The sequence below is a fragment of the Dermacentor albipictus genome, chromosome 4 (genome assembly GCF_038994185.2).
Source record: "Dermacentor albipictus isolate Rhodes 1998 colony chromosome 4, USDA_Dalb.pri_finalv2, whole genome shotgun sequence".
NCBI classification, from domain to species: Eukaryota; Metazoa; Arthropoda; class Arachnida; order Ixodida; family Ixodidae; genus Dermacentor; species Dermacentor albipictus.
The window spans coordinates 67190052-67215414 of NC_091824.1; the positions used below are offsets into that span (position 1 = coordinate 67190052).

Sequence of the window (25363 nt, forward strand, 5' to 3'; positions counted from 1 at the left end):
AATGGCGCAAGAACATTAATATTTTCTTTCAAAGCTTTTATGGTAATGCCATCGTGAGCAGCAGATTTGTAGAAAAGCATGCCTGATATTATTAAGGTTACAGTATGTTCGTCCACCTGCTCCAAGCAAAGCGTACTAGCGATGACCAGGCAATTCATTTTTTTTTACTATCTGTGATACGGTCAGCTAACTCTGGACCAATTCTAGTAAAGTATGCAATGAAGGTTTCGGCACATTTGGCGTCAACCTGTTAGCGGGCGATTTGTTTTTTAGCCGGATCATCGATTACTCCTATTAGAACCTCCTTCATTCTTTTATTATTGCATTGTGCTAGTTATAATAAAAAAAAGTTGTATTCTTTTTTTTTCGCCTCCAGATTGGATCCACTACATGGTTAGGAGAAATTCGAAAAATTTTCTGACAATAATTGTTATTGAAGTACTATAGCGCCAAACAGACGACACAAGAAGAGACACGGACGAGCGCTCACTAACTACTAATACTTTATTGACGGAAACACACAATATATATACGCAAATTTGGTGGCACAACTGGCGCATTGTCAAACACCACATGGTAACCAGGCCAAAGGCGATAGAACGATTGTGAAGGTGACGTTCGTGAAGATGACACGTGGTGTACAGGGCCAAATGACTATAAATGATAATGGTTACGCGATACACAAACACCGCTGTAAGGGAGTACCCCATAAAAACTAAAAGAATAGGAATTTTTACCAAGTGCAGGCGGCGCAGCAACATGCTCAGTTCTAACTAAGGGCTTCTAAAAAGGACATCTCACTTTTACATAGAATTTTTGATGGTTCGCTCACGCACTCAAGGCTCTTCATTTTAATGTGGAAGGCTTCCTTCAGCTTACGAGCAACGCTGTCTCGACTTCTGTCCAGAACGATGGTATCTCTTAGGCGAGGCTTGCACCCGCACTCTTTGCAATGGATGTCCATATTGGAACCAGTTCCTTTTTCCTGTGACCGTTCGTGTTCATTTAGCCTTTCATTTAAACACCGCTCCATTTGTCCAATGTAAACCTTTTCGCACGAGAGTGGAATTTGCTAAACTACACCTTCCTGGCCCTGTACACCCCGTGTGCACCCCTTCACAATCGTTCTATCGCCTTTTGCCTGGTTACCACGTGATGTTTGACAATGCGCAAGTTGCGCCACCAAATTTGCGTATGTATATTTTGTGTTTCCGCCAATAAAGCATCAGTTGTTAGTAAGCGCTCGTCCGTGTCTCTTCTTGTGTCGTCTGTTTGGCGCTATAGTACTTCAGTAACATGCACGAATTAGCCCAACAAAAAGTTCTGTTGGAATAATTGTTATCTTTCTGCTTTTCTTTCAATTTTGGTAGCACCAATATTTTTTCTTTATATCTATAAGTATGGCATTAATCATCCAAGGCATAAAGGCGCCTTGTATTTGCCGTGTTCATATGTGGTACATTCAGAAATCAAGTGCATATTTTCAAAGTTTGCACATTCGATATGAGTAGCACTGTTAAATGCTTCGTAACATTTAACTAATTTTCAAATTTTTTTCCCGCAATACTTTATAATTATTTCTGAGGTTGTTCTTTGTTAGTGGATTTTCCGCGTTGCCTAATAAAGCAAAAATAGCGCAGTGGTCAGCGAGACTCACATCGTAGAAGCCAGAAAATATACTATTAGTCTTCCACAAAACATGGTCTATATGTATAGATGTAGTTGACTAAAGCACACTAGGTTCATAGGTTCTGTTCTTAAGACTGTATGACTGCAGAGGGGAGCACTCATGATTGGTGCTTTTCAAAATATCGATATGTCTTTGGGAAGTCGCCCACAAGAGTGATATTACCATAGCCCTTAGTACTTATAGTGGAAAAGTACCATAGCCCTTAGTACTTATAGTGGAAAAGATGCATTCCAATGGATGATGAAAAACGGGTAGACTCGAGCTTCGTGGGTGGTATATTGTGCAAACAACTGTACACTAATATAAAATAACAAAGAGAGATTCAACCGTACAGTCACTCATTTCCAAATCAGAAATTAATCTAAATTGGAATGTCTGCTCGATCAGTAAAGCCACACTAACACCACGAGATGCTACAACCCTGGGATTGCCCACAAGAATGCATCCAGGCATGCAAATCTGCTCACCCTATCTAAACCAAGTTTCAGTTAAACCAATTACAACAAATGTCAAACTGCGCTGCACCAAGAAAGAAAAGCGTATGCGTTTGTTTTTGCGAAAACTTCGAATGGTGTAATGATGTATCGAATTGCCGTGAGATTTGTGGAATCCACCTTCAAGTTAATTGATTGAAAATGTCCTGACAGGTGCGATAAACAAGACTTAATACCTGTGTCACCTGAACTACCTTCAGTACACCCTCAGTAATCATGTGAAGTAATCAAGAATCTGCTTTCCGCATTCCAATTTTGGCTTTCGATACCGAAACACACTTATAATGCTTGCAGTAAGTCCCTTCTTGCCTGATGAACGTTTGCGAGAAGAAACTTATTCTCTTGGCAAAAGTGTTAGTTAAAGAATATAGGCTCAAAGTCCTGAAAGCCAAGTACAGACGCGGAAAATTTCTCTTTACACAGCCTTCTTGATTATTTTGTCTCGAACTGCTGCGTAGCTGGACCTTACCAGAGTGTTCAGTTAATACGAAGTGTTCTGCGTACGTTCCGCACATAAGTCCTAAGTTGTCCAAATGCTCTATTCATGGTATTCATGTAAGTTTTTCGCTCCTGCATGTCCCTCAGGGACTGTTTGTTCCAATCAGATAAGCCTTTAACGTCAAATCTGATCCTTGTTGTAATAATTTCTAGCATTGAGGACATGTCAAGCAATGCTTTAGGGAGTTTCTTTACGGTACCCGATGGTGTGGACGCACGAACTTGTCCGAGTGATTTCAGTGGACTTTTACCCATTACAAATTTCCTAGAATGCAGCGCGATTCAAGAGCTTAAAAATGAGCCGGAGAAAAACGTGAAAATGCTTACGTACGTGCAAATACGAAGGGGAGCGTGTTTAGTACACGGCTGATGCTAGCAGCTGCCTGGATCGGCCTGAAGTGATGCTGGCTCCATCAAAACTGGGCTTTTATAGCAGAAACCAAATGTGCCCATTGTCAAAACAGCAGTTGCGCGCATCCGATAGTGCCGTCGAAGACAGATACTTGATCGAAGCACTCGGTTCTCACGCACTTTCGGAGTAGTCTTGTTGATATATGCCACTCAGCTTCCCCGTCCGAAGATTCAGTAAACACGGCGACGCTTGGTCACTGTAGATTCTTCCGGTAGGCAGCGTAGCCTGCAAAGATGCAGGGGCGTGTGTTTAATACAAGGCTGATGCTAGTAGTACCTGCATCACTGTGAAGTGATGCTGGCTGCATTAAAACATGGCTTTTATACAGACACCAAATGCGCCGATTGTCAGAACAGCTATTGGCCGCATCTGATAGTGCCGTCGAAGACTGCCACTTGAGTCAGGCGCTCGGTTCGCACACACTAGCAGCCCAGACTTTTTGAGATATGCCACTCAGCTACGCCGTCCGAAGATTGAGCATTCACGGCGACGCTTGGTCAGTGTATATTCGTTTCTTACTAAGGTTTGTTATGGCGCAACCTAAGACAAGGACAACAGAAGGTATAAAACAGCGACACCTTCTATTGTAATTGTCGGAGGTTGCGCTGTAACATACCTTAGTATGAATCCCAACCAACTGGCCCGACTTGCCGTTCTGATGTAGATTCGTTTGGTAGGGGATGCAGCCTGCAAAGATGCAGGGGAGTGGGTTTAGTAAATGCGTGACGCTGGCAGCTGCCTGAATCGCTCTGAAGTTTGCGACAATATTGTCACTTCTTTTGCCCTACCACGCGGAAGTATTGAAAACTATATGAAACAAGACTGAATAATATTTCTCTTTGAGACGTGTTAACGAATATTGAAGCGGACACCTACCATTTCCTGCAAAGCCAATGAGCAGGAAACCCAGTATTCAGCACTTGTGCTACAGTTCGCCTCACCAAGAACAAGTTCTAGTATAACTCCGCCATCTCCTCGAAGGCTCGATATTCGCACTGAACAAAGCCAGCACATTCAACGGCATGCCTCCCCTTATGTCACTCTGATTTTTACCCGGTAGCAACCACCGAATGCAGAGCATAGGTCAGAGCGAGATAGCATGAAAAGAAAAATATTCGCTGGAGAAGAAAAATATAAAGTAATGCAGCAGCGCACGGAGCTAGGCGAAAAAGAGTTAGAGGAATTTCTGAGTGGTGAACGCTATTTATCTACAACATCTGACTGTCTAAGATTTGTCCCGCAATTTCCCTATTTCCAGACATAAACTAACGTCATTGTCAGCAAAGCTGAGGATACAAAAAATTATTCAGGTCCAATGCACATTTTAATACCCACGTGTTGTGAAAAGACCGATGTGAAAATGAGACACGCAAGGCGGGGAGGTTAAATGAAAGATAAGTACCCAGTTTGCTACCCTGCACTCGTGAAGCGGGTAATAAAATGGTATACAGCTAAACACAATGTCTGTATTTTTTTTTATTTTCATTATATGCAACACATAGCCTCAAACAATAATTATGTTTATGCACAGCACACCTAAAAAATTAAGTTATGGGGTTTTACGTGCTAAAACCGCGATCTGTTCATGAGGCACGCCGTAGTGGGGGGCTCGGCAAATTTGTACCATCTGAGGTTCTTTAACCTGCGCCTAAATCTAAGTAGACGTTTTTTTTTCACATTTCTTCCCCATAGAAGTGCGGCTGCCATAGCCGGGATTCAATCCTGCGACCTTGGGCTTAGCAGCCCAACACCATAGCCACTAGGTAACCACGGCGGGTTACACAACACACCTCGTAACTCTACTTTATAATGTAATTTTTTTACACTTACGCCGCAAGCTATTCCCAAATACGAACACCAGTTCAGGCAGATGTACAGTGTGGAGTGTCTAAGTAGCGAGGTCATAAAAATGAAGGGGATGCGCGAAGCTTTCACATGGAGGATTGGTGCTTACAGATGCATGCACAGAGAAGTACAATAGATATGTTAATACGTTTAAGGCCCCTAAACTTTTATGTCACAGCGGATCATGCCGATTATCTGCTTTCGATCAAAAATAGGCACATACCCACTGGCAGATTTCCAGAAGTTTGAGAATGGTGTATAACAAATTCAGGAGATTGAAATAATTCATAGAATATCACGTGCTATTCTGTTAGGAGGAACGTACGCTTGATCGATACTACGAGGAGGAAAAGAAGGTTGTTGGCTGCATGCTGATGTAGCCTGCTGCAATCGCTACGCAGTGCTCCGCCCTAGTGCCACATTTAGACAGTGCTTTAAAGATCTTGGTCAGTACAATGCAAAGGTTCCTTCTTCTCGTTTCTATGCAGCTATTTGCATGCACATGCACTCACTGTCAGCTGATTATGTTCAAAGCATTAGCGGAGCACAGCTGTTATCACTGGCGAAGCACAAAGAGGGAAATAAGTTTGCCATTTTCTCCCGAAGGACAAATAGATAAAGAAGGTTCAGCGCTGCGCTAGGACTCCTTGGACGGGGTTCGACCTATACGCGACCACGACATGTTGACGCAATGCACGCGCGCAAGGCAATTCGTGCTCGGAACATCTAAGAGCGACCTGACAGCGACCTGACGTCACATGCTAAAATACCATGCAGTATTGCCAGTCAGCATTACGTCCTTCATTGAGTACGCAACCTGAGAAATTCACGTGAACGAATGCTAGTTCCTTCATGTTTTGCGGAACATGGTCTTTATTGTAGCGTTTATGGGACTTTCCAGCGAAAAACTGGACATAAGGTGCAGATTTAAATGCACGAGGACAGGCCATTAGAAACAAGACCGACACTGTGGCGCATCTACTCTCGAGATGGAAGGGCCTGTTAGGAAGGTGGCGACCAGCCTCGAGGGGTCAGAAGCACACTCGAGCGAAGCACGTGTCAGGAGAACGCCGCCTCGACAAAAAAAAAAGCAGGAAAGCATACAGACAACGTCGGGAGACGAAAAAAAGCGGTAGAGCATCCCTATTGCGTTCACGAAAGAGAACGATCCAATCCGCTTGTGTTGCAGAAAGTCACCAAGTAAAAACGAGTGAGCTGTGACTTCTGCAATAACCAACGGCGGGTTGGATGTGGCGTGTGTTACTGGACAGCGTGCACGTATATTGGCTGCGTCGCATAAATCTGGGCTTGGAAGTCGCGAAGAAATCGCGTAGCGGATTCCCGTTGAGGCGCCAGCTGTGGGTGAATAGCGCCAAGGGAAATGAGAAGAGGTCAACCGTATCTTTTAGCGAAAGAGGTACGGCTCCAATGGAAAGTGCGGATCCACCTGCGACCACACTATGCATCCGCACCCTTACCAAGCAGTAGGGGTAAATAGTATGATGCTCGGTACAGTTTAGCCCAGGTTCAACTGAACTATTTACGAACTACCTAGCAGTCCAGCACAAACACTCAATGTTTGATTTGGGTTATTCATGAGCGCATACGAGAACTGAGCAAGCTACGTGAACAAGGGCTACTGAGATGCTTGATTTTAAAGGCTTTACTTTATTGTTCGTGAAGTATAACTGAGCAGTTAGTTGCGCAACGAGAAGTACCAGTTTCATTGCTGTAGCACACCTGCCTACTCTGCCAAATAATACGGTACAACATCATGAATGCAGCAATAAATAAAAAATAGAATCTGCTGCAAAATAAGTTTTAAATGCATCATAGTTTCGGGAATCGTAGTGTTGCAAAAATATTGTATGCGACAAAGAAAGTGTGATGGTACCTATGCTGTTATCTCATGGTAGCGCAAGAAACCATATACAGGAGTGGTATTTGCTCGAGCGAAATTATTCAGACAAATTACCGCCCCGGCGGCTTAGCGGCTATCGTGTTGCATTGCTAAGCATGCGAACGCGGGATCGAATCTCGTTGTACGAGAAATAAACTTTAGCAGTGCGTTCAATGGGGCTGGTTGGTTCATCTTTAGAATAAAAAGAGGAACAGCGAAACACAGCACGAGCGAGTAAAGAGCACAGGATAGAGGTGCTCTGTCCTGTGCTCTTTACTCGCTCGTCCTGTATTGCGCTGTTCCTGTTTTTGTTCTCAAGATGAACCAACCAGCTCCATTGAACACACCATCAACTCTCGGCCAAGGCGGCCGAATTTCCATGGGAACAAAATGCAAAAACACCCGTGTCACGTGCATTGGGGGTACGGTAAAGATCCCCTAGTAGTCCTAATTAATCCAGTCTGACACTACGGCGTGCCTCACAATCAAATCGTTGTTTCGGCACGCAAAACCCCGGAACTCAATTCATTATTCAGACAAGCTTCTCAAGCGCGGAAAATCTCCAATAGCAAAGTCGTGGAAAACAAGCATGGGAAAAGAACAAGGTATACATGTTCTATTTTCGCCTATGGTGAGACAAGATTCGTGCTTCTAGGGAGGTATGACTGAAGGTAAATTTTTCTTATTAAAATGCATGCGTATCCCTTAGGAGGTGCGTGGTCAGAGGAAACATTAAAAAGCGTGCGTGCAAGCTTTCCCGCTTGCTTTGGCACATCTGTTGGATTTTCACGAGTGTTAATGCTCCTCGTTTACAGGAGTGCTATATGGTCACAACCAAGGTCACGTTACTGATGCGAAAGCAACAAATGGCACATTGAGCAAAAAAGCCGGTGTCGGTGGCAGCGAAGCGGTACCTAAATTTCCATTGGCTGCGAGGCTACGGCATGTGCGCACTTCAACGGCGGAGAGCTGCCGAAAGGGGACACACCTGCTGTCACGCTGGCGCACCAGATGTTGCTTGAGGGGAGAGGGTATCACCGCCAAGTCATGTGACCCTCGCTCCAGCGCTCGGAAGACTGTGTTATCCACCCGTTCCTTGTCCACGCAAGCTCTCGCCTGCGTTATAACGGGAACCCAAGGTTTGCCTGCGTTCGCCTGCGTTCAGAAGCCGAGTGTCTTACCCACTGGGCTAAACCAGGCGTTGCCTAAACGTCTCAACGCGCTCGCTTGCCAGCGAGGAGTTTATCGCTCGAAGGTCCGCTCAGCGGCGTTCAATTAGACATTCATTTTCTTGCATTCACAACTCATAAGTGCTTAGGTGCCATCAGAATTTTTTGAAAATTCTCTTCCTCGAACGTGCAACTTAAACAACGAGACATCAAAGATTAGCTCGCGCAATCGGCTTTCACAGTACGCAAGCATCAAGAAAGACATGGGAGGAGGGGGTCGACGTGGAAGCACTCTGTCAGCATATTCATCACAGTGGCGAAGCACGGTGAAATTAAGAGCTGAAGATTACAATTTCTGTGACCATTGCCTGGTCGTTCATAGATTTCCAATTACATTTTGCCAAAAGTGCCTTGACCACGTGGGCCCCACAATGCTCTCGCATTTAGCAGTGCAACGCGAAAGCCATTATGCCACCACAGCGGGTGGCGTAAAGAGAGCACTAAAGCCTTAGTGTAAGATCGCTTATCGCTAAAAGGAGCCGGTTCTAGCTATGCTACACGCCAAATTCATGAAACACGAGAAGTGTACAATGAATCCATGGTTAAATCCAAAAATCCTAGTGGGCAGTTCTCAGGCGCTGTATAGGTGCAAGTGCCGGAAAAAGCAAAGTTAGCGTATTACCTATGTCTCTAGGAAGGTGCCAGCGTCATCAATCATAACGAAACCGCTGCTAACACGAGCGATTGTACACTTGTCTGAGGTAAAGTTTCACACACTCTACACTCACGGGGTCCCTTTAACACTAGACCGCACCGCACGGTTTTGTACTTGAAGCGAACGGATCGAACATTAGAACCATTCAGCGTATTACCAAGAAAACGGAGGAGGCCATAAGACTTATAAGAAGGATCTCTAATAGGCATAGGGGTTTAGGAGAAGAAGGTGCAATGCGCTTAGTTCACGCATTTATTATGTGTCATTTCTCGTATGTGGCAGCTATGCTAAATTGGAATAGGGGGGAGAAAAATAAATTGGATGCATTATTCAGAAAAGCCATCAAGGCTGCGCTTGGTCTGCCTATGACTACGTCAAACGATATGTTACGACTGGGTTTGCATAATACTTTAGATGAAATTGCTGAGGCTCAACGTTCCGCACAGAGGGAGCGGTTGCTAGGTACACCACCGGGTAGGTATATATTAGAGTCAATTGAAGAATCGGTGGCTGTGTCGCACGATAGGGCGCCCCTACACGAGTTGAACGTGAACCTTAGGGCAAATATCTTGGTTCGTCCATTTCCGCGGAATGTGCACCCCGTGCACAATGTAGGGAGGCGGGTCGCGAGAGCTAGGGCTTTGTTACGAGAGGCAAAGGATCAAGAGGAGGAGTCTGCGTTTGTTGACGCCGCATGGATTAATGGTAAAAATGCTTATTCGGTGGTGGTAGTAGATGGCAAAGGGAGCGTTAGAAATGCTGCTTCCATTTATACCAAAGATCCGGGGGTTGCTGAACAGGTGGCTATTGCTCTAGCACTAATTGATTCTAGAAGAGTTTTGGTGTTTAGCGACTCGCGATCTGCGATTACAGCCTTCTCGAGAGGACTTGTTGCGGAACCGGCTAACAGACTGCTGCAGGGTAGGGATATCACTTCGCATACCGTTACTTGGTTCCCGGCGCACATGGGGACAGTGGAGGGAGCCCCGCGTAACCTCAACGAGGTGGCGCACAGGGAGGCACGAGGATTAGTGTGCCGTGTACTCCCTGAAGGGGCTGGATCTCCCGCTCCTGAGTACAGGGACCAACTGTTAACCTACAACGAAATCACCAAGCACTATTACTTAGGGCGCAGGGCATTCCCGTTGCCACATCCTAAATTAAATAGGCCGCAGGCGGTTACATTAAGGCTTCTGCAGACACGGACGTACCCTAACCCTGTCATCATGAATAAAATTAATCCGGACTGCGGGGTTTCAGTCTATTGTAGTAAGTGTGGGGGTTTGCTCGATTTACAACACATGCTGTGGCGCTGCTTGGCGTTGGCCGGTGATGGTTGTCGAGGTGAACAGTGGTGGCAGCGAATGCTGCACAGTGAAGTGCTGGCGGACCAGCTCAGGGCTGTCCAGAGGGCCCGTGTGATAGCAGAGGGGCTCGGCCTCTCTGTACCGACGTGGGAGCGGCCCGCATCAGTCCCAGACTGATCCCTCAGGACCTCAATAAAGTTCTTCATACCATACCATACCGCACGCAAAGTCGTTAAAGTCCTTATGGAAAGTCACATAGTGTGGCGCCCTCAGCGAATAAACATTATCACTACGAAGATTGATCGATAATGATCTTGATCTTAATGATCTTGATCTATATTAAGTAGGCGATGCCTACCTATTCAGCAAGCTTGCATCCTACACTCTAAGAACAGTTTACACCCTTTATCTTGCCCCTTCTGCCACACAAAAATAATCGTCATCTGCCTTGATGCGTTTCCTTTCTTTATCGCTGCGAGCCCTGAACGTTCCAGTAACGAACGGCACGCGCGTTATCAGCATAGAACAGTTTACACCCTTTGGAGTGCCCCTTCTGATAACGCGCGTGCCGTTCGTCACTGGAAAGTTCCGGACTTGCAGCGATAAAGAAAGGAAACGCATCAAGGCAGATGATTATTTTTGTGTGGCAGAAGGGGCAAGCCAAAGGGTGTAAACTGTTCTTAGAGTGTACATCCGCATCGAAGTAAACGACGTTGATGCGACAAAGAAAGCAAAGCTCGAATGCAAGCGGTGGCGAAACGAGGCATCTCGCTTGGCACCCTGGTAAGGCAAACTTTCAGCGGTTGAAACTGCCGGGCAACGCCTCATCCGGCGGCAGAAAGTCCCCGGCGCTTGTTCCCAGGCTGCACCCCCTTCTCTGATCACCGATATTTGCATACTCCCCATGCGAGACCATTTACTCATACGCTCGGGATATAGACAAAAGCCTGTCTCTCTCCTGCAAGCAAACGTATTCCACTTACTTTTCACGCAAAAACTCTACAACTCCGGAAACTTGAGGGAAACGCGTATCTTATTCCAGTTTTTTAGTTGGACTTTAGTCCATTTTCTGCCATACTTTGTTAGATGCCTGTTTCGGAAGCAGCTTGCCACGAGGGATGGGAAATTTGATGGCTTGGGGGGAAATTGCGTCGCCCTGGTTTTAGTCCAGAGTTTTTACGGCTATCCTTTGGCATAGCTCAAGATGTGCAGGGTATTGTGGTGCATAGTAATGCTTTGGCCGATAAGCGGTTCTCGTGCGTGGGGGAGTTTTATGTAAAATGTTTATCGCGTGAAGTGATGCACTTTTCAAACGTGTTCTTTGCGTTTTTTGTTAAGTGAATAGCTGCCCTAATGGCGTGCCCTGCGCCAACTTTTTGCTGCTTCACTAGGCAGCTGCACACACCGCAAATTTGAGATTCTTCTGCACGTAATCTTTTAAGTAATACGAGGGGGTTTTCTAATGCCCTTATCATTTCAGAAAACATGATCATGCCTGATATCCAGGTCTTATACTTTGTAAGAACGATGTACGTGTCGAGAGTGTGTGCGCAATTGTTTCAAAACATGTTCCGAGACTGCAGTCTACGCTGACTAGAAAAGTACGAAAGCTGCTGTTAGCGTTTTGTCTCCGTCAAACAATGGTGGTGGCAGCATTTGACAAAGCTGCCTGGGCGTTAGCGTTTTGTCTCCGACAAAACATTGACGCCCAGGCAGCTTTGTCAAATGCTGCCACCACCATTGTTTTTGCAGTTTGTACTGTACGAATGCTTCCGCACGTGTGTGTGCAATACCTGTTGCGGAAAAGGGAGGAGCTGTCTCAAGTGTAATCCTGGAGATGTTAATCTCGTTGATTGCCTGGCATAGTGTACTGAAGATAGTGATAATACGTGACACAAAGTCATCACAGAAAACGCGCCCATGCACACACACTAAGGCTGTTCATAAAGTTTTGTTAACGCTTGTAGATCATAGAAGCACGTGCAACGCTTTCGTAGTGCGTTACGCACGGCTATCTTGAAATGACCAGAGAACGAACCAAATCTCTTGAGCGGTAAAAAGAATGAATATAAGAAAGGTAACGTTCCCGCGTATACATGCACAACAAAGCAGCAAATCACAACATACGTATAAAAGCATAACCTTAGCAGCCTTACAGTATGCATCCATCATTGCAGCTGCAGCTTTGAACTCGTTGGATGCATGAAGGCTGGCGGTGTAGCCCGATCACTGCCGAGTTCGCAGAGACCGTATGAATCTTTACACTTTACTAACGCTTCCCGCTCCTTGTGCTGTGTCATTTGTTACCGGCTGTGCATGCGGCTGAAAGAGGGAGAGGGGACGACAGCGTATCACATAGATGATTTCATCTAAAATATAAACTGACGACGTTGACAAGGAAAGGACAGCATACGCCGTGGTTTTCATCCGAGTATGTCGCTCACAGCCACAGCGACTGAAAAAACTCTATATGAGAACGGCAACATCTGTTCTTGTGGGTGCGTTAAGTTGTCGAAACTTCTGCTTTATATTTTCGGCAATCTTCTACCTCGTCAAACAGGCTGTGTCTACCGATAGAGAAAAGCTGAGGAGCCTGCCATTTTCAGAAAATCAGTAAGATCTGGAATATTCAAATAAAAGCAACTAACATTCGGTCCAGTTACATTAATTCGGGGAATCTCAAACCTTATGGTGAAGCTAGTGAATCGTATTCGTGAAGGAAGTGAGCTTTTACACAGAATTTATGCGATGCGAGAACAATGCATTTCGTTAGTTTGTGAACGTAAACCTGACAGGGTGGTTGTCATATAGCGGAACACATAATTTATTCAGTTCTGTTAGTTCGTCCCACTTGACTTACAGCTTACTGGGGGTAGTTGCTGAACATTATAGGCTGGCAATCATAACGTGACAAAATATGAACTACCATTCTTCTGCTATGTCTAGCAGCAACAGGACTGCGGAGCTTTTCAAACTTTTGACATATTAGTTTCTATAAAGGGATAATGCGAAATGTAAAAAAAAAAACGCCGGAACTTTTACGAACGGCATCTCGACGGCTGCTGTTACCACCAGCAATGCCATTATCTCTTATTTCTTGATCGTATAGGTCTCCCTATGTAGTGCGATTCTAAACTACAACGTATTAGCATTACTATATGATCCATTTTTTTCGGTATTTCAACTAGAAGCACTTTGAGGAATGCCCGATTAAACCTGATGGGTCACCATCTTCCAAAATTAATTCTGCGTTGACATTCGTTACGAAACTTCGTTTGCGTAATCTATTACAACATTCGATTACGCTGCGAAAGAACGCATTCTTTGGCCACTCTACACTCATGAATGTTTAGTTTCTGAAGTCTTACGAGAGATCGGAAACCTGAAGTGCAGTTGTAAGATGTTTACAGGCTAGGTCATTTGGAAATAGTGGAATTAACATAGCATATTGTGATTCACAATTTATTCGTATACCAAAGTACATGTCGATATCTATTATGGACTCCCGATGTCTATACTTTCCAACTAGTCAGCTTCTCACGACAAACACGTATGGTTCCAACAGTTTCCAACTCCGCGCCAGTCTACAGACTAGGGGCTTCATCTTATACTTTAAATTTTACGCCATTTTAGACTTCTGCCCTGGTTCAGAGAGATTACCGAATGGTGGTGTACAGTTGGTCGGTTTGCTGGTCATCAGTAAAATAGCGCAATCATCTGTGGACGTTCAGCCAACAATCGGGCTCTCCGAAACTTCAAGAAGCACGACATTTTGATCAGTGCGAATGGAAACAAAATCAGTAACTGAAAACTGTCAAATAAATGTTAGGTGATGTGTATATTAAGGGAATAATATCTAAATATTAAAGTGCAGAATAGCGAACAAGAAAAAAATCTGGAAGAATTCATTTTAATCTTACGCAGAATATTGCAGATGGCATACAAACATTCCTGCAGCTAAATCCCCGATTAGTAGCAGCACAGGAAAGGCACATACGGAAGGTGACTCCGGAACTCCAAGACCATCTTTCAGGATGGCTGTTTCAAACATATTTTCCTTTGAACAGTAAAATGCTTATATGTTAAAAAAGTTCTCTTTACACATTTATTCTCAGTGCACAAATGACATAAAGTTGGCATGTCCAGACCAACTAAACCTTTGCCTAAGAAGTTAAATGTTGAGCGGAGGACTCGGCAGCGTAGTCTCGTAAGCGAGTCTTCATAGTTTGCCTTCACACATGCTCGTTCTTCATCCCATGTTTAGGCGCTTGTCCAGTACACGATTTCGTCAATGTGTACTTATTTCTCAAAAGATAACGTTTCAGCGCGATAATGCAACCCTGCCACAACTGGAGCCCCCTTAGTCCTGTGCAATATCCATAGTAGATATGCAGCAGTGCTGGCTTATTAGAAAATAATTCGCATCACAAGTTACCTCGGCTCATCCTGTCGCCTTAATCGACGTCTCGCATTGGAAGGAGTATAGAAATTATCATCTCGTCATGTTTGAAATCGCTTTTTGAGAGACGCGGACGAAAAACAGAAGTGTTCGTGTAATGCTGATTGGCGACTTCAAGAAGCAAAGTAGATCGCAGTGTACAATTGACAAAAATAATTTGTGGGGCTTCCATGTCTCAGAGAAATGATTCTGCTTCGAGACCAACTAATTCTACGAGAGTGCATCTGTGTCTAAATTTTAGAATATCCAGACCAAGGTGAACAGAGTTAGGATATAACAGGAAAGATCGGTCGTCTTTGGTAATTTTGTGTTGCTTGCCGACAACGCAATATTGTCCTTTCCATTCAGAAGTTCTTGCTTAATGTCACGTAGTCAAGAAACTCCTTAATCAAAATTTGCGTGCTGTAGACCAGCGAGAAAATCTCGCCGGAAGGTGTATATAAATGCAAAGTTCGCTCCCACCAAACACATAAAAGCACCGACAAAGCTCAAAGAAAGAGAATCTCACTTAAGCAAGAAGTCCCACGAAAGCGAGTGATTTCGGGGAGCTAGATTACCTTGGCAATGATCCGGAAGTATCCACACTCACTGCACGAGATTACATGGGACGGTTCAAGCAAGCAGACGTGAGTACGAGACACAAGGTTAACAATGGTGAGACGCGCGTCCACCTTTCGCCCGACTTTACCCGAAGAATGTAAGCAAAGAAAGAAGCGCGCTTCGTGAATGGTGAGCTTGCTACACAAACAACGGAAGTGAGTTAAAGCGACAGGTGCATCGCACACCCACAGAAGGCAGTGGCGGTGCCGCACAGAGGATGAAAGAGAACGCTCTTAGTTATCGCAGTGTTCTCCTGGGTGCCTTCGCCGAGTGCCTTTCGTCCGTACGTACGCGCATACTTGTCATTGGGCCTTATGCGTTCTGCGGTATATCATACGAGCACCATCAGAATCCTTCTGTCGTGTGATATATGTGCGTCTTATTTTGTTCTGTGTGGTTACTGCGCTGTCCATCGGTCAGCCCCGCTCCCGTACTGATACGCGCTCCTTAGTCGGTGTTGCAGGAGGCACGATTTACAGAAGCTAGGGTGGCCTATGGTGGCGACAGGAGCCGCATGAAGGAGAACAGTTATTCCTGACGACAACAGTATAATAAGCTGGGTGGCTTACACTTGGAGGATAATATTAATAATATGAACATAAAACAAGTTGATGAGATACTTAATCGTGGAACGAGCCCTGCAACGAAAAACGGTATACGTTTAACTTTACGTGTCAAGAAAGAAGTAGTCTGCACCAGAGAGCAAGTGGGAGTCGTTATTATACTAGTCGCGGTGAAGTGGAAGAAAGGACAGTTGGGCAGGTCGTGTAACACGTAGAATAAGTAACCCGTAATCTATAGTAGGAGGAAAACACGGTGGACGATGGCTTATGTGGTGTGGAAGAGATTCATTAGTTAGCTGGCATAAGATAAAGTTCGGGCGCCACCTGCTGCCGTAGTGACTGGCCGCACTCTGTATGGGCTCCACATGTCGAACCATTAACGAGCGGTTCCCCTGCCTTCTCACCACTCAAAATACCACCAAACGACGCAGCTCGGCGAGCGACATCGATCGAGCCCAATTTCTCCAAGATCTGGTGAAATCCTCACATTTTATTGGCTTTGGAAGTTCTGGACCACCGACGCCGCCGCGTTGGGCCTTACCTGCGTTCACCTCGCCAGCCTAAACGCGGGCGCGCGTCCTTTCCAACGCCAGTTTACTCCGCTCAGATGGAGACCGACGACACCCGCTCCCTTGACACGATGGACGCCGACGCTTCGTCCGGTCAGGCCGAGGATGACACCAACTGGTTTCTCGTCGCTCGGAAAAAGAAACGCTTAGCAGAAGCTACTGCGAACTTGCCACCTCCTCCGACACCCGAAGCACCACGCAAGAGGAACGCGCGACTCCCGCCACTGCCTGTCGACGACTACAGGGTTGTGTTCCGCCCGAGAGACGGCCTGAACCTCGGTGCGTGGCCTCATACTTCTGTTGCCTGAGCCATCGGCATAGTAGCGGGGCTGGACAGTGCCGTGCTCAACGAGCTGATAATTCGTATCCGCACTGAACAAAACCTTGCGGTGCTCAGCACACCGGACAAGAACCTCGCGGCACGGCTGCAGAAAGTCCGATTCATCTCCATGGGCGTCACTCAACACGCCGTCCAAGCGTACGTAGCCGCCCCAGACAACTCCTGCAAGGGTGTAGTCTCAGGCCTTGAGCCCAACACCACTACGACGACGCTGCTAGAAAACCTCCGCTGCTCAGAAGCCCCTGTCTTACACGCTCGCATGATGGGACCTACCAATTCGGCCCTGATCACATTCTACGGCACCCACGTACCCCGCTACGTCCGTATGTACGGAGCGGAACTCCGCTGTCACGTATACCGACTGCGCCAACAGGTGTGTAGCTTGTGCTTGTCGATGGACCATCGGGCGGACGTCTGTCCCACGCCCGACAAACCCCGTTGTCCAGCGTGTCGCATCTCAAACCCACCGAAGGAACATGAGTGCACACCTAAATGTATTCACTGCAACGGCGCTCATCCCGCTACTGACCCTCGCTGTCCATCGCGTCAACTGCCGCAACACAACAAATCACACGTGCTTCGTGAAAAAAAACAAAAAAAACATACGGACGAGCGCCCCCCGCCCGGATCAGCGCAAGGCCAGCCTGGGACGACGACTCAGCAGAGTGCTCAGAAAACTATGACCCAAGTAGCAACGACACCGGGGAACTCGGCGGAGAACCCCTGGACTAGAGGACGCAGCCGCAGTCGCGGATCACCCGGGGATCGCCGCCAGACTGACTTGAGTCGCTCCAACGGCCACTCCAAGGGCCGGACTCCCAGTACCAGCCGTTCGAGGGACCGCGGCCATAAAGGAGATGGATTTGCCAAGAAGGAGCAAGCGGTATGCTGGGCAGCGCAGTTCCCACCTCTGTCTCCCTCTCCACATCTCCACACCCCTTCAGTCACACAACACGTTAAACCTAAACCCACGCCGCAACCCATGGTGACCGACAGTGAGCCGCATCTTAATGACTCTGCACAAACCTCTCACACCAACTACTGTACACAACAAGCACTGAACGAAATGGCCGTCTCTCTAAAGACAGAATTGGTTGCCATAATGCAGGCAGAAATGCAAAAAATCAAGCAGATCATTATGGCCGAAGTCACAGCGCCGCTTCAACAGCTAATACAACAGGCCCTGCAACCTGCTGTCCAGCAGATCGTGGCCGATATTAAACAACAAATAGCGGCTTCACTTGGCCAACTTTCGATCCCTCCGCCTTTATCCAAACGCTCCCTGTCCCCTTCACGTGAAACACAAAGACCACATGCTTACCTTCGCCCTGCCCGATTACCGTCACCGGACCGAAAACCCGCCTCACAGGGCCCGGAACACTCACTTCCCGGCACCTCCCAGGCCGATGAGCCGCCACCCGGACAGTCCCCGGGTATATAACACAAACAAATAATACTTGATTATGGCCAGCAACCGTAAAGGGACACGCGCTACCCCCCAACCCCTAAGCGTGTGGCAATGGAATTGCAGGGGCTACCGCCGGAAACGCGGATCCCTTACGCAATTCATTGCCACACAGCCCCATCCCCCCGATGTAATAGCGTTGCAGGAAGTGCATTGTACTCCTACACTTGCCGGCTACAACACACAGACAGACACAATAAATAGCAACACACCACACCTCACAGCCACTTTAGTGTCCAAACATTTGACCGTTATCGAACACACCCTCAAAACCTCACCCATACCGCATGTACTTCTCGAATTGGTCCCGTTCTCTCGCTCCCATAGCAGCCTGTTTGTGCTTAATATCTACAGCGCACCTAATGCGAGGAAGCATGAGTTCGGACATCTTTTTGCACATCTATGCAAGGTGGCTAAACAGATGGTCATTGTAGGCGACTTCAATGCCGCGGCCAGGCCTGGGGTTACCAAACAGAAACACCGAAAGGACGCCGGCTTGCTCAAGTTCTTGCGTTACATCGCATGACTCTGCTTACAGAACCAGATAAGCCAACACGATTAGGCAACAGCGCAAGCAGAGACATGTGCCCTTATCTCACCATGGTCAGAGGGGTAGGTCAACACTCTTGGCACAATCTCGTGGAGAACTTGGGCAGCGACCATCACATTCTAGCTACTGAACTGCAGGTACAACCAACACGCACTCCTAAACGTACTCTTAAGCTAATCAATTGGGATAAATTTAGGCGTAATCGGTCCTCCCTAGCTCCTCAGGACACCCTCTCCCTTCAGGAGTGGATCAAACAACTCCATACTGATGTAAAAAGGGCAACTCAACACATCACTGCGACAACAGAGACACCCGATGTGGATCTCCATTTGCTTCATCTCTGGGAGGCCCGTAGAGGCCTGACCCGGCGGTGGCGCCGGCGAAAACATAATCGGAAACTTCGTCTGCGTATTGCCCGGCTAACTACTGAGGCAGTTGACTACGCGAACGCCCTCACTAATAACAATTGGCATAGCCTTTGCGATAGCCTCAGCGGCACGCTAAGCACGCCTCAGACCTGGTCGCTACTCCGCGCATTATTAAACCCTACGCAAACCAAAATACACACTAGCAACAGAGTCCGCACCATCCTCCACAAATCAGGCCTCGATGACACTACTCTACCTCACGTTCTACAGCAACGCTACATTGCTTCAGGCACCCGCCCCACCTATAGAGACTACCCACACATAGACGCCACCTCCCTAGACGCCGATATTACAGAAGCCGAGGTTAGGGCGGCCTTACAGGGTATCAGGCGCAACACTGCATCCGGGGCTGATGGGATTCCATACACACTCCTACGCAACCTAGATGATGGGGCCATTAAAGACTTAACTGCATTCTACAATGACCACTGGAGGAATGGCACGCTTCCACGGGAATGGCGCCATGCGAACATCATGCTAATTCCTAAGCAAGGCAAACCACTGTCCCTCCAGAATCTCCGACCTATATCCTTAACTTCATGTGTAGGTAAACTCTTGGAGCGCGTTGTACTTTCGCGGCTACAACCCTTCCTCGAAGACAGCCAATTCTTTCCGGATACACTCTTCGGCTACCGCCCTAACCTCTCTGCGCAAGACATTTTGCTGCAGCTTAAGGAGGACGTTGTGGATGGCCCCACTACGGCACAAACCAGAGCTATTCTGGCCCTGGACCTCAAAGGGGCTTTCGACAATGTCTCCCACGATCTAATTCTCGACAATCTGGCTTCTTCCCAATGCGGCACACGTACATATAACTATGTGAGAGCTTTCCTGTCGGACCGCACAGCCACTATTGGCATAGGAGAGCTCCGGTCGGACGTCATCGCACTCACAGGTAGAGGAACACCACAGGGCTCGATCTTATCGCCCACCCCCTTCAACGTGGCTATGGCTAAGCTGTCCCCTTACTAGACCAGATACCCCCCATCCGGCACGCTCTCTATGCCGACGACGTTACGATCTGGGCAACCCAGGGATCTGACGGGGCCATCCAGGATGCTCTCCAGGAAGCTGTACGTGTCGTGCAGAACTATGCAGCCACGGGAGGCCTTTCCTGTGCAGCCGAAAAGTCCGAATTTCTTCTCGTGCTCAGGCGGCGCCGCAGAACCGACGAATCCCCTAATATCTCCCTGTTCTTACACGCCAGCCCCATCCCTCAGGTAGCTAGACTCCGCATCTTGGGCCTCCACATTCAGTCGGATGGCAAAGCCTCGCACACTACGCACCTTTTGAGTCAGCAGATAGCACAAGTCACACATGTGATAAACCGCATTACTAATCGTAGAAGAGGCCTTCGCGAGAAAGACGTCCTACACATAGTACAGGCTCTGATAATCAGCCGGCTCACATATCACCTCCCCTATCACAATCTCACCCTCACTCAAACTCAGAAGATGGACGCCCTTCTGCGGAAGGCGGTGAAAGCGGCTCTTGGGCTGCCTCCACATGCTTCCACAAAACTGCTTCTTCAGCTTGGTATCCACAACACCGTAGGCGAGCTATTGGAGGCTCATCGCAATGGTCAGCTCCAACGTCTCAGACGCAGCCGTCAGGGCTGCGCTATACTTTCTCGCCTTGGCTACCCTGTCCCTGAGACACCCACACACGTCCCACAATATCGCCTCGCTCCTGCTCTACGCGCTAGCATACAAGTAGCTCCAATTCTCCGCAATATGCATCCCGAGTGACACGCCGGCCGTAGACGCGCCCGAACTCAGGCTCTGGCACGCAATTTTTGGAGACCGCACCACAATTACACTGGTTTTGTACACGGACGCGGCCCGCTACCCAGAGAGGCACGCCATGTGTTTAGCTGTAACTGACAATACAGACTCGCTTAGGGTGTGTGCCACAGTTCTAACAACGCACAGCTGCTCAGCGAAGGAAGGGACAATAGCCCTGGCCATTGTCCATGCCTCGACCCTCTCCGCACAAGACACCCCCATCACCATAGTGACAGACTCGCAGGCTGCCTGCCGGGCCTTCGCGCAAGGACTAGCGACTGCACACACACATCGAATTCTCTCCTCTGTCCCCCCTCCCACGTTACACAGGGTGCGTATCGTCTGGACTCCTGGACACGCCTCTCTCCATGGTAATGAACGCGTTAATGCGGTAGCCCGAGGTCTGACAGGCCGGGCACCATCGGAAGAGCTGTCCAACCCAGACGACGCACCGCCAGAGCCTCTACAGTACACTGAGACGCTCGAGTACTACCGACAAAGTCGCCATAACTATCCCCCTCCTCATCCTTCGCTTAATAGAGCAGATGCCGCTGTCCGGCGGCAACTGCAGACCAATTCACTTCCTTGTCTCCACATGCTACATATCTTTCATCCCACCCTGTACCCTTCCTATTATCCCCACTGTGGGGCCAAACCCACGGTGTAACACTCCATATGGGAATTCCCTAACCCTTCAGGTGTTCCTCCTATACCCAACCCTACCCTTTCCTCTTGGGAGTCTGCGCTGCTCAGTACAAGCCGCCCCCCTGCCATGTACAATGTCTAGACCACCCTGCCTGCAGAAGTTAAAGGATAAGCTGCTATCGCTTAGTACAACGCAGTAGAGTTGTTCTGCTTCTTTGTGACTAAAAACAGGACGGGAACCAGAAAAAGAAAAACGAGCGTAAATTTTGGAACCAAGTTTAATTAGGTTGTCCGTGTGCGTTGCACATTCAATTGAAGTAGTCTGCCTCGGTGCCGTAATACATCCCACTCAAGGCAACTACACGGAGTGCACAAAGAGGCACAAATAAAGGTTACTAGAGAGTTCATGTCTTTTTCGGAGATAAAACTCATCTTCTAAGCAACCTCTAGCGCCCTAGACGCTCCGATCCCAAAGGACAAGCTCTTGCTTATTAGATTTCGTAATGAGGACTATTTCGCGCAAACACTACCGTTTGCTCCATTTCGTCTTATTAGGGCCGGCAATCAGATATGGCCTCTCCTTAAATTTATTAAAAGTTTCGAACCGCCCTTGCTGTTAGGAGCGAGAATAGACACTGAAGTTAAGGAACACGCTGTAACTAGAGCTCCTCCCATGACATGCCTGCTTCTTCATCGGCTGCCACCGAAGCTCTCAGAAAATAGATGCGTCACTTTCATTATCAGGCACATTTGCAGCTGTACACCCGCGTGCAGCGTGTGCAAAAAGAGCACGTGTCAATTACTTGCATGGTACATGATTTGCATTTGCAATGACTAATTAGACAGCATGAACGTTTCGCGTACTCACTGCCCTGCCTCTATACGGTTCCATGCAAAAATCGCCGCGGCATACGCCTTATCACGCGCGTAAGGATCGTGGCAAGGATAATTATGAACGCTAGTGGCAACAGGAAGAAGCGGAGAGCGCGCTGTCTTTGCCTAACTGCCTGGGTAGTCCAGTATTTACGCAGGGCCTCCCCGTGGTGCGTCCCTAGCCCCTCTTTGTCAAGCGTATTCATAATGCTGCAGCTTTCTGTGTGCAAAGCTTCTGTGGAAATTTACAGGCTTGGCAGCCCCATGCTTTTGCGGCAGGTTTGTCGAAATACGCGTGCGACAAACATGCCATATATATATATATATATATATATATATATATATATATATATATATATATATATATATATTATAATACCGAGACCGATCAAGTTGTCCAGCGCTGTTTATTCCTCAAAAAGGGAACGCCCGCAGCTCACGCGCGAAGAAGTCGAAGAAGAGGGAAGATGATGATGGCTATATACAAATGAAAACGACGAAGTACGTTAATAGTGCTTACACTAACTTCCCCCCGTCATGGAAGCGGCCAGCCTGGCCGCAGATTAGAGATTATCTAAACGGGGAGTGAAGGGCTTCATCCGCGACACGTGAACAATTTCGGCATTCCGGCGGCGCCGGTCAGTGACGGAGTGTACTGGGCGGACGAGATAGTTCACTGCAGATGTTTGCTGCACAACAGTGTATGGACCAATGTAGCGTGGAAGGAACTTCTCACAGAGGCCTGGGGTGCGTACTGGAGTCCAAAGCAGGACTTGGTCTCCTGGGTGAAAACGTAGGTCACGGCGTTTGTTGTCGCAGTAACGCTTGCGCTCCGCTTGGGTAGCTTCTGTGCTTTGCCGGGCGATTTGACGGCAATGTGCAACTCGGGCAGCAAAATCTTCTGGAAGCGACGCGTTAGGCGAAGAAGGTGCGAAAAATAGTTCTCTGTCGAATATGGTGGAAGGAGATCGTCCATACACTAGGAAGAAAGGGCTGTAGCCGGTAGTCCGTTGAATAGCAGTATTATATGCGAATGTCACAAAAGGAAGAATTTTATCCCAGTCAGTGTGGTCAGGACGGATGTACATGGAAATCATGTCAGACAGCGTACGGTGGAAGCGCTCAGTAAGCCCATTGGTTTGCGGATGATAAGTAGAAGTAGATTTGTGGACGGTATTAGTGGCTCGAAGAACTTCCTCGAGAACTTGTGAAATGAACGCCTTGCCTCGGTCACTGAGAAGAACGCGAGGAGCCCCGTGGCGCAAAACGATGGCGCGCAAGAAAAAGTCGGCGACCTCAGAAGCGGTGCCGGATCGCAGAGGGGCAGTCTCGGCATATCTTGTTAAATGGTCGACCGAAGTGACAATCCAACGGTGACCGGAGGGTGTCAACGGCAAGGGACCATATAAATCAATGCCAACAAATTCAAAAGGTGCGTCCGGGCAAGGGAGAGGTTGTAGTAAACCGGCAGGAGGGGATGTCGAGCGTTTGCGGTGCTGACATGACGCACAAGAGGCAATGTATTTGGCCACCGTTGTGTATAGACCAGGCCAGAAGCAGCGGGTCTTTATGCGGTCGTAAGTCTTGTGGAAGCCTAAGTGGCCAGCCGATACATCGTCGTGAAGTGCCTCTAATACCCGCAAGCGAAGGCAGCGAGGTAGAACTGGGACCCACCGGTGACCTGTTGGGTGGTAAACGTAGCGGTGTAGCACGCCACCTTGAAGGCGGAATTGTCGAAGTTGGCGTCGCAAGCGGCTGTTGGGTGGTTCGGTGAACCCACTAAGGCGATCCATGAGAGCTTGACAGTAGGAGTCGGCTTGCTGAAGCGAGACGAAATCAGAGCGTGATGAAAGCATAACTTGGTCCAGGGGCGTTATCGAGACTTGGTGGGAGGCAATCGTATCATCGGAACGACGTGGTTGGGAAGACGACGGCGCGTTATCGGGAGAGAGTGAGAGTGGGCAGCGAGACAATGCGCCTGCATCATGATGGCGTTTTCCAGACTTGTATGATATAGTGAAGTCATATTCCTGCAAGTGCAGTATCCAGCGTCCTAAGCGTCCTGACATGTTTTTCATTGATGACAGCCAACACAGAGCATGATGGTCGCTGACGATGGTGAAGTGGCGGCCGTAAAGGTATGGGCGAAATTTCTGAATCGACCAAATGATAGCCAGGCACTCTTGCTCTGTAATGGTGTAGTTCCGCTCAGCTGGAGAAAGTGTTCGGCTGGCATATGCGATGACTTGCTCTTTAGATTCTGTATTACGTTGCAGAAGTACTGCGCCAATACCTTGTGCGCTTGCGTCAGTATGGAGTATGGTGGGAGCACGATTATCGAAGTGACGAAGCACTGGTCCGGAAGTAAGATGCCGCTTAAGAGCTTGAAAAGCCGACTCGCAGTCGCTAGTCCACGTGAAAGAGGCACCGGTAACCAGTAGCTTGTGTAGAGGAGCTGCTATTGCTGCGAAGTTGCGTATAAATCTACGAAAATATGACGCCAAGCCGAGGAAACTACGTAGATCTTTCTGTTGCTGGGGGCGAGGAAACAGAAGAACGGCACTAATCTTGTCGGGGTCAGGCTGGATGCCAGCTTTTGAGACGACGTGACCCAATACTTTTATTGTTTTGCTTGCAAATTTGCATTTTTTTGTATTGATTTGGAGACCAGCATTCGCAAGGCACTTGAGAACTTCGTCTAATCGATGAAGATGTTGGCTGAAGTCAGACGAAAAGATGACAATATCGTCCAGATAACAGAGGCATGTCTTCCATTTTAGACCACGAAGGACGTTGTCTATCATGCGCTCAAATGTGGCCGGAGCATTACAAAGGCCAAAAGGCATCACGTTGAATTCATAAAGGCCATCCGGTGTAGCGAATGCGGTCTTTTCTTTGTCAGTCTCGTTCATCGGAATTTGCCAATATCCTGATCGAAGATCAAGGCGGGAGAAATACTCGGCCCCTTGTAGTGTGTCCAAAGCGTCGTCAATTCGAGGTATTGGATATACGTCCTTGCGTGTGATCTTATTGAGCGCTCGATAATCCACGCAAAAG

At 47.8% G+C, this 25363-nt stretch overlaps 1 protein-coding gene across 1 annotated transcript in view; it reads right to left on the reverse strand.

Annotated features, from left to right (window-relative positions):
- The window catches only part of LOC135902081 (uncharacterized), a 651905-nt gene that overhangs the window by 40077 nt on the left and 586465 nt on the right, over positions 1–25363 (reverse strand). The window contains exons 10-11 of the mRNA XM_070537064.1: positions 7828–7955; positions 3014–3319 (exon numbers count right to left, since the gene is read on the reverse strand). The gene's annotated coding sequence lies outside the window, so the exon portion shown is untranslated. The remainder of the gene's footprint in view (positions 1–3013; positions 3320–7827; positions 7956–25363) is intronic.